We start from the raw sequence: 9,421 nt of genomic DNA on the forward strand, positions 1-9,421 counted from the left end.
TATTCATTAATGCAATGATTATGGTGTTGGTGTTTTAGGCTCGAGAGGCCTTGGCTCACCTGGTTATGATATATGAATTGTCATTTAATATAGTTGAGCATCCTGACTTCATTAATTTTTGCCACATTGTACAACCTCTTTATGAAAAAGTTGGAAGGAAACAAGTAAAAGCTGATTGCATTAGGGTTTATCAAGTAGAGCGTATGAAGTTAAAGAAGACTTTTAAAGAGACCAGAAGAATTAGTATTACTATTGATCTTTGGAAGTCAGATCATCAAAATATTAAGTATATGATAATCATGGCATATTGGGTGGACCGATCGTGGTCCTTAAATAAACGAATTATAAATTTTGTGTACCTAACCGTGCCTAAGAGAGGAATAGACATTGCAACAACAATTTTTTACTGTTTAAAAGGTTGGGGGATTAAAAATAAGGTAAAATAAACTTTGCAAATTGTTTTTAGGAATACACATATAATTTTATTACATCTAATTTCATTAATATTCATTCGGAAACTATCATAGTAGACAATGCTACTGCAAATGATAGTTGCATTAAAAGATTGAAGGAAGATTTTCAAATGAAGAGACTTTTGTTGTGTGATGTAAAACTTTTTCATGTTAGGTGCACTGCCTATATTGTAAATTTGTTAGTTTAGGATGGACTGGCTGTAATTAAACCCATCATAGGAGAGTGTGAAGTTTATAAAAGCTAGTGAGGCAAGACAAAAAATTTTGCAAAAATTGCTATATAGTGTGGAATAAAAGAGAGGAAGCTAGTTTTGGATTGTGCTACATGATAGAATAGTACATACAAAATGCTAATGGCAACATTGTAGTTCAAAAAGGTTTTTCTTCATTTTATGTTTGTTGAGTCAAGCTATATGTATAGCCCGACAAGGGAAGAGTGGGAGAGATTAGAGGTTGTCTGTGATTTTTTAAAAATATTTGATGGCATAACAAAATTAATTTCTGGGTCGTAGTATACAACTGCAAATAAGTATTTTCAGGAAATGTTTAAGATAAAAGAGATCCTTAAAAAGCGAGAATTTGATGAAGATTATGTTATATCAATGATGGTGCAAGCAATGTCAGAAAAATTTAACAAATATTGGGAGAAGGTGACTTTTCTTATGGTGATTGCTAGCATCATGGATCCACGGTAATGAAGTTATAATTGATTGTGTTTATTGTAATATATATGTATATAAAGAAAATGTTTCTAACTGATTCGTTTGGCTTGCGATGATTTCAGGATAAAGTTTCTTATGATTACTTTGGCATTTCCTATTTTATCTAGTGAAGAAAATGCCCCTGTAGAGATAGAAAACATCAAAAGAATGTTAAAAAAAATATAAAATGAATACATTGACATGTTATCATCAGGAAATCCATCTACTACATTTGCACATCCATAAAATCAGCCAAAGACTTAACAAGCACCATCAAGTACATTAGGTACATTAGATCATTGTCATTAATTGAAACTTTTTAACATATCATAAATTCTAATATTTAATTTAGAGGTAAATCATCAAGCTCTCGATATTCTAAGAGTATAAATTATGGTCTTGGATGTAGTTGACTGTGTTTGAAGGATCATAAAAAGAAAACATACTCAGAAGAAACCATGAAGTCTGAGTTAGAAATGTATCTTGAAGAACATAGTGTTGAGATACCTGATGATGTAACTCAAGCGACTTTAATGTACTTCACTGGTGGAGGGACAATCAATATAAGTATAAAGTACTTTCACAAATGGCAGTCTATATCTTAGCGAATCCTATTACAATAGTGGCCTCCGAGAGCACATTTAGTGTGGGTAGTAGAGTGATTAACATGAACAGATCATCCCTATAGCCAAAAACAGTCAATATGCTTATGTGTGGAGCAGATTGGATGAGAATACGTTATAATATTAAGAAACAAGATGAGGTAGTCAATTACTTACCACAACTGCATGCTCTTTAAATTAATTTTTCATTTAATTGTTGGAAATATGATTAATAACTTTCATTTATTTTTAATTTCATGAAGATGGAAGATGAAAATGAGACTACTGAGCTTATCTTGCCAGAAAAATAAAGATATAAGGTAACATAATATTTAACAGCATTTGATTCTTAATTATTGTTGTCTTTATAATGTTTAATAGTTGAGTAACTTTGAGGGTGTATTTGACTTTGTTTTTTCTTCTTAATAGAATCTGATTAGGTTTTCCTTAAATGCCATCTAGTTGATGTTTTTTGATCAATCCATTAGAGCTTTTTGGGTTGCAAAAGTTGTCATTGGAAAGCCATATACAATAGACTTTACAACTATTGGGGGTTGCAAAAGTTGTCATTGGCAAGAAGAGTGAGCTAGAGAAGTTTGCTGGTGGACTTTACACAAGAAGTGTCGAGGTAATTAATTGATTTCCGTCCTTTGACTATCTCACTCTGCAAGATTTGACAAGTTCAATAGATAGTTAATACCAAAATTTTATTGAGAAAAAATCCATTGAATAGCTTGATTATAAGCTGAAAAGATCTTCACTAGTTAGTTATGTGCTGCAGTTGAATTTATTAGTTCATGCTTTTCTCAAGCATCACTTTTCTTCTAGTGTTTTAACTCCATACCACACAGAGGAGGTCCTCTTCTCTTTGAAAGAGTTAGAATCACCAAATGAAGATAGTGTTTCAATCCTCTCTTATTTGCAAAAGATTTTTCCATGTTTATACTTTGCTCCTATTATTTTTTACAACATTGGTTTCCTTAGAAAATTTCTCCCATTGTTCTAATCGCTTTTTGGTTATAGATGAATGGAACAACTTTCTTGAGCGAGTGAGATGCCTTTGTGAAGAACTTAAAAGGATCTTATGAACTAGAAGAAGAGCTCTGCCTCTGGGCATCATATAGAGGCCAAACTTTAACTAGAACTGGTATTTAATAAGCCTCTCTGTGGGTTGTGGGTCTGTTAGTGTGGATCTGTATTACACTAGGTTATAATTCTCTACATTATTGTCCCCTGTCTTACATCAATTGACTGATACTTTGTTATGAATTAAAGTGAGAGGTATCATGTACTACCGGAAAGTTTTGGAACTGCAGGCATTTCTTGATATGGCCCAACATGAAGGTAAATATTGCATGATAGAAATAGCAGTGCATTTGATTATTTGCTGCTCATCCGTAATGCTTGATTCTGTGCATATTTGTTTACCTACAGATGCTCTTTCTCTATAAAATAATTGTATATTATCATGTGGTTGATTCTTGCATTACTGGGTCTGGATATTGTACCTTGTAGATTTGATGGAAGGCTATAAGGCATTTGAATTAAATATGGATGATAACAAGGGGAAAGATCATTGGTGACACAGTGTCAAGCTGTTCCTGATATGAAATTCACATATCTTGTTTCATGCCAACAATACGGTATTCACAAGCGATGTGGTGATCATCCTGTACAGGACATTCTGAGGCTGATGACAAAGTATGTGTGCATTTAATTTCTTGTTGAATCGCTAATTGTAGTTAATTTGTACTGATCAGGACATTTTGAATTAGCAGACCATGGGGCTCATCATAACATGTCTGAGATTAATTTATTTTGGAATCAATATTTAAGTTAATTTAACTGATTGATTTATTATTCTTGACAGGTATCCCTCACTTCGTGTAGCATACATTGATGAGGTTGAAAAACCCAGTGAAGACAGATCAAAAAAGATCAACCAGAAGATCTATTACTCAGTTTTGGTGGAGGCTGAACCAAAGTCTATTGATTCTCCATATCCAATTCAAAGTTTGGATGAGGTAAGCTCAAATTTATCTGTGTACAGCCATGTCACAAATTGGCAATGGCTTTTATCAATAGAGAAATCTTTTTTCTACAACTAGGTTAGATCATGGGTACGGACATCTGAATCTGTATTGAAGCATTTACTTCCATATGCATTGGAGGGACTTTCTCTTGCAACTGTTTATTTTTCGTATTTCATATTGTTGACCTAACATTTATATACTTCTTTTCTGTTTTGTGGCTTCCAGACTGCACTAAGTGAATTTATTCTGATGCAATTGCGATTTGCATTAGTCTTTTTCACATTCTCTCTTGGAACAAAGGCTCACTATTACGGAAGGACATTACTTCATGGAGGTGCAAAATATAGGCCTACAGGTCGTGGGTTTGTGGTCTTCCATGCCAAATTTGCCGACAATTACAGGCTTTGTTCACGTAGTCACTTTGTCAAGGGTATTGAGATGATGATCTTGCTTGTCGTGTGCCAAATATTTGGTCAATCTTATAGAGCTGCTGTCGCTTACATCTTGATCACAATTTTTATGTGGTTTACGGTAGGCACCTGACTTTTCGCTCCATTCTTATTCAATCCTTTTGGTTTTGAGTGGTAAAAAATTGTTAATGATTGGACTCATTGGAATAAGTGGATAAGCAACCAAGGAGGTATTGGTGTGCCTCCAGAAAAGAGTTGGGAATCATGGTGGGAGGAAGAACAAGAGCATCTTCGTCATTCTGGATTGTGCGGAATTGTTGCCGAGATACTGTTATCTCTAAGATTCTTTATCTGTCGGTATGGGCTTGTATATCATCTGAAAATTACGAAGCACACAAGAAGTTTCCCGGTATATTCTTAATGCCAAATTGTTTGGTTTATTTCTTCTTTCAGTTACCCCTTATCTTACAAATATAAATACCATAACCAACATTTTGCGCTGGTGTTTTACTTGACCACAGGTCTACAGTATATTATGGCTGGTGATCTTTCTAATATTGTTTGTGATGAAGGTAAGTACCTAGATTCTTCATATAGTTGTATGCATTTGTAGTTGTATCAGATTCATATCTAAAAGCATACCAATTTTAGGAAAAAATGCTGGTTCATGAAAGTTACAAAGGTGCTACTGTTACTGTTCAGGCAGAATAGAACTCATTCATTGGAACAAATATTTGTAAGTGATTGCCAATAGCTTGCATATTGTGCAACATTTCTAAACTTTTTTTCAACTGTGATATGCTTTTTCACAGTTGCATATTGTGATATGCAAATGTTGCATATTGCCAAAACTCATTCATTGGAAAAAATGTGATATGCCTTTTCAACTGCACCTGTTGCATGTTGTATCTACTGGAAGGCGAAGATTCAGTGCTAATTTCCACCTCCCGTTTCAACTTATCATGGGATTGATATTTTTGACTTTTTTCTCCGTTTGGGTCGTTAAACATATATATGCTTTATCTGAACAACTCCTTTGTCTCGGCTCGTTCAGCATATTCGAGTCGAGCTTGTGAATAGCTCGTTAGGCTCGGATCGTTAAGCATATTCTAGCTGAGCTCACGAGTAGTGTGACTTGTTAAGCATATTCGAGTTGAGTTCGTTAACAACTTGCGAGCTAACGAGCTCAAGTACAAGCTATCTTTTCACTAGGCTCATCGAGCTCGAGCTGTGCCTTAGGCTCACATGAACACTCACCGACCTGAGCTGGAGCTCATTTGAGTTTGAGCTTGATTTAGTTCGGCTCGAATCTATCCCTGTCTTTGAACCGTCAGAATGAAGGAGATCGGGAGTAGGTTTTTAAAATCTCGGATCGAGGAAGACAAGGTAACCTGCCTAGCTTAGTACAGTTAAAATTGGCTCGGTCAAAAATCCAACTAGTCATTCCAACCCAGATATCAACCCGAAATCCTGCTGGACTAGTTCTGATCCGCCTGAACGACGGGCGCGTTACTCATGCACGCATGATAAGGCCGACAGGCGCACATTGAGCGCGTTGGTGCGTGTACAAATACTGTGCGCGCGTGACAGCGCATGTGAAGCAATTGATGCGCGTGGCTCATTTCCAGCCGTGCGCTAAAAGGAGGGTGAGTCTCGAACAACCTTGACAGGCGCTAAAAGGCTCTCATTAAAACAAGACCCAGGCTCAGGAGTATATATTCCTTTTAAATAAAAAAAATCCAATGAATTTATTTATCAGAATGTAAAGACGAGAAGTAGTGAAGTTACCTTGCAAATCAATTGTTCCTCTTAACCTATTACCAGATTGACATAGATGTCTTAAGGATGACAAAGTTGCTAGAGCAGAAAAGTTGACATTACTGATTTAGTTTTAAAAAACATTAACTCTGTAGATGAATATCAGATGAACTCTTAATTCAATACTCGCATAACTAATTTATTGAAAAAAAGAAGAATAGAAAATAATTTCCTGATGAAATATAATTCGTTTAGTAATTAAACAAACTCATGATTATAATTTCCGGATGAAATATATTGATATGATCTTACCATTGGACAACACAAATTTGTCAATCTCATTTTGACAGCTTAGCAACAGTATATTTCTTCCTTGAAGATCAATGGCTCCTTTCAGTATATTTCTTCCTAATTTAGGAGTTTTAATGATGACAGCATGGCAACAGATGATAAGATGTTATTATTGAGGATGTTAAGACTTAAATCCAGAAATTCCAAGTTATTTAAATCTGAAAATAGTCAAACAATTTCATTAGGAAAAAAAAAGAAACATTTCTTACAGCAGTTGGTCACCTTGAATATAATTGAGATGTAAGCTTAATTACCTTGAAAGTTGACAGATCCTTGTGGTTGGCTATTATAGAAGTTGTAGCCTAAACTGAGATACGTTAAGTTACTTAACCCTGATCGCCTTTCGAAACCTACATATATAAGTTGAAATTTAGTCTTCTAGGAGGGGAAAAAAAAAGGGAAATTGAAATTTTTAGCCTTATTTTAATCCGTGTATACATATATGTCACTCGTTTCAAAACTTAAACAAATATACTATAACAACAATTTACTTCTCCAAAATACCCCTCTTGAAATGACCCATGCAGAGATTCTCTCTTTTTCTCTCTTCTTCCTCAACTTTCAAGTGAGGACCCATGCAAAGAGATTCTCTCTCTTTTTTTCTGCAATTTTAGAACTGTACTGTGAAAAATAGAACAAGTGCTCTAGAATGGAGCCAGTGCTTCAAAAACAAAAGAAAGAAGGAAAAAACTGAAAAGTGGAACAGATTTCAGATTAAGAATGCTTCGAAGTAAGGATATAAAACAAAAAGAGTAACCCACCAAAACTTGACCACATCTACTTCATACCTTATATTAGACGCCAGCTACTAGGATGATCAAAGAAGATCATTTGGTAGGGTTTAACTAAAAGAAATGAAAGGTTGACGTTCAATCGGAAAAAAGTTACTAGTTATTACCAGAAAAAAAAAGTTACTGGAAAATAAAAAAAAGGTTAAAAAGGGTTGGCGTGATGCCAACTTTTGGCGTTGATGCCAGACCCGTTGTTCCTAAGACATCTTATATTGGACAGACATCCCCTCTACAGGTGTCATCCTCTTGCTCTGCATACCCCGAGAGTCACATAGGACCTCTGATAATATACATGTTTCCCTTCCATGGATGTCTACTTCTTATGCCTCTCATCCTTAAGAGCACTAGATGGACAAGCCTACAAGACACTTGATCCATGGGACATCGTACAGTGGTGTATCATACGACCGTCTTCAACAGATCTTAATAGAACATAGAAGAGGAATCAGCTCTCAGATGCAGCAGTAATTGGACTAGCACGCTGCAATTATACGTGCAACGTGTAGAGTAGGAGCGATAAGTATCAGTGTTTTGTGAGGAGATGTAATCTCATTGGCAATAACAAACATCGATGTTTCATAGGGAGATATAAGACCGATGGCAACAACAAATATCGATGCTTTGGGGGGAGATGCAAGAACTCCAGACATCATTAAATAATCAAATTACATGACTTGAGGATTCTTATACTCTGGCATCAAGATCAGTACAGGTTATTATCCACCATACTTAATTTTTATTTCAGTTAGTTGTGTTATAAAATAATGATAAACATAAATTTTTGAACTTTTTCCAATTGGATGGCTCATTGGATGATAATGTCCAACAACAAGTGCAGGACCAACTAACAACTGTTTAGAAGCTGATGACAGCTAAAAAAGTGTCAGCTTTCGGATGTGTACTATAAAAAGGGAAACAGTTGGTAAGTCCATTCATAGATTCAACAAAGGCAAAAAATAACAAACAACCGATACCTGAGGATTGTCATCTGGACTCGTAATTGGCTAATGCCTACTCAGCGTTCTTATTGTGGTATTGTTATGCATCAGATAATGACACTCGATGTGTCTTCCTCAGGGGACCAACTAGAATGACCACCTATATGCACAAACCATTGTGGACCCAAATTGTAACCCTAGGGCAATGGTTGGAAAACACAGTATATACCCTTCCTTTATATTTGTTCATATTAGTTATCACTTTCAACTTATGATGTAATTTATCTGTGTACACAACACATTGAAGCTTTTATGGGAATACTCCATAAATCTTTCCCAGATGGTAACTAGCTGACTGTTTCGACATAGTTCGTTAGACTTCTCCTATAGTGCTACGATAAATTTAAACGGTTAGGTGCAAATATGGATTCTAGATCAAATCAATGGCATCTCACATCAATAGTTAATGAATTCTTTTGGCCATAGAGCAGTGTTGACAAGGTGGTGTACAACTGTAAGTTATTTACGATATATTTGATTATTGGTACTTATTTCTCTTTATTGGTTGGCAGGTATTCATTTCCCTTAACATCGACAACCAACATTTGGTATGTGGCATATTGGATATCAACAATTGGAAGTTGTATGTATACGACTCTACCCAATATACCACTAGCTTAAAGAGGATGAAAAAGTTAATGATGCCATATAAGACACTGACCCACCTAATGAAGGCGAGTAATTTCTATACATCAAAGGGAATTCAACTGCCAGATACTCCACCGATATTACAATATAAGTGTGTTCGTGATGTGCTAAAATAAGATGTAGGAAGTAGAGACTGTGGCCTTTTTTTACTTATGCTTATGAAATACCTTGCCCGAGATCAGCCATTTAATTTCACATCAAAACATTCCAAAAGGTTAAGAAAGCGCGTGGCTATAACCATATTCCAAGGAAGGGCCCTCAGCAAGTATTTACTGTTTGAATGAATTGGATGTCATTTTATTATTGTTTAAATGATGTCATTTTATTATTGTTTTATTGACGTATGGTATAGGCAAAAAATCAAATATATACATAAAATGATAGGCTAACAAATAAATGTTGTGGTAATTCTATTCTACTATTTTGAACCATTGCCATCGCGTACATGTAAGGGTTTGAACATAAAAATCAATACATTAAAATTTGTACAAAACCCAATAGATAAATTACATAAAATTAAATGTGCAATATACAATTGAAATTATAATATCAAACACAATTAGAACATTAACAATGATAACCTATTCAGCTATATGGGTTGCACCGTGACTACGACAACCTCGGCTTTGTGTGTTACTTGGTGTGCAGAATGAGCT

The 9,421-nt window shown here is 35.1% G+C and overlaps 1 pseudogene; it reads left to right on the forward strand.

The window, feature by feature from the left end:
* Positions 1–1,015: 1,015 nt before the first annotated feature.
* LOC123228758 lies at positions 1,016–5,295 on the forward strand (annotated as a pseudogene).
* Positions 5,296–9,421: the final 4,126 nt, after the last annotated feature.

This window comes from Mangifera indica, chromosome 11 (genome assembly GCF_011075055.1).
Source record: "Mangifera indica cultivar Alphonso chromosome 11, CATAS_Mindica_2.1, whole genome shotgun sequence".
NCBI lineage: Eukaryota > Viridiplantae > Streptophyta > Magnoliopsida > Sapindales > Anacardiaceae > Mangifera > Mangifera indica.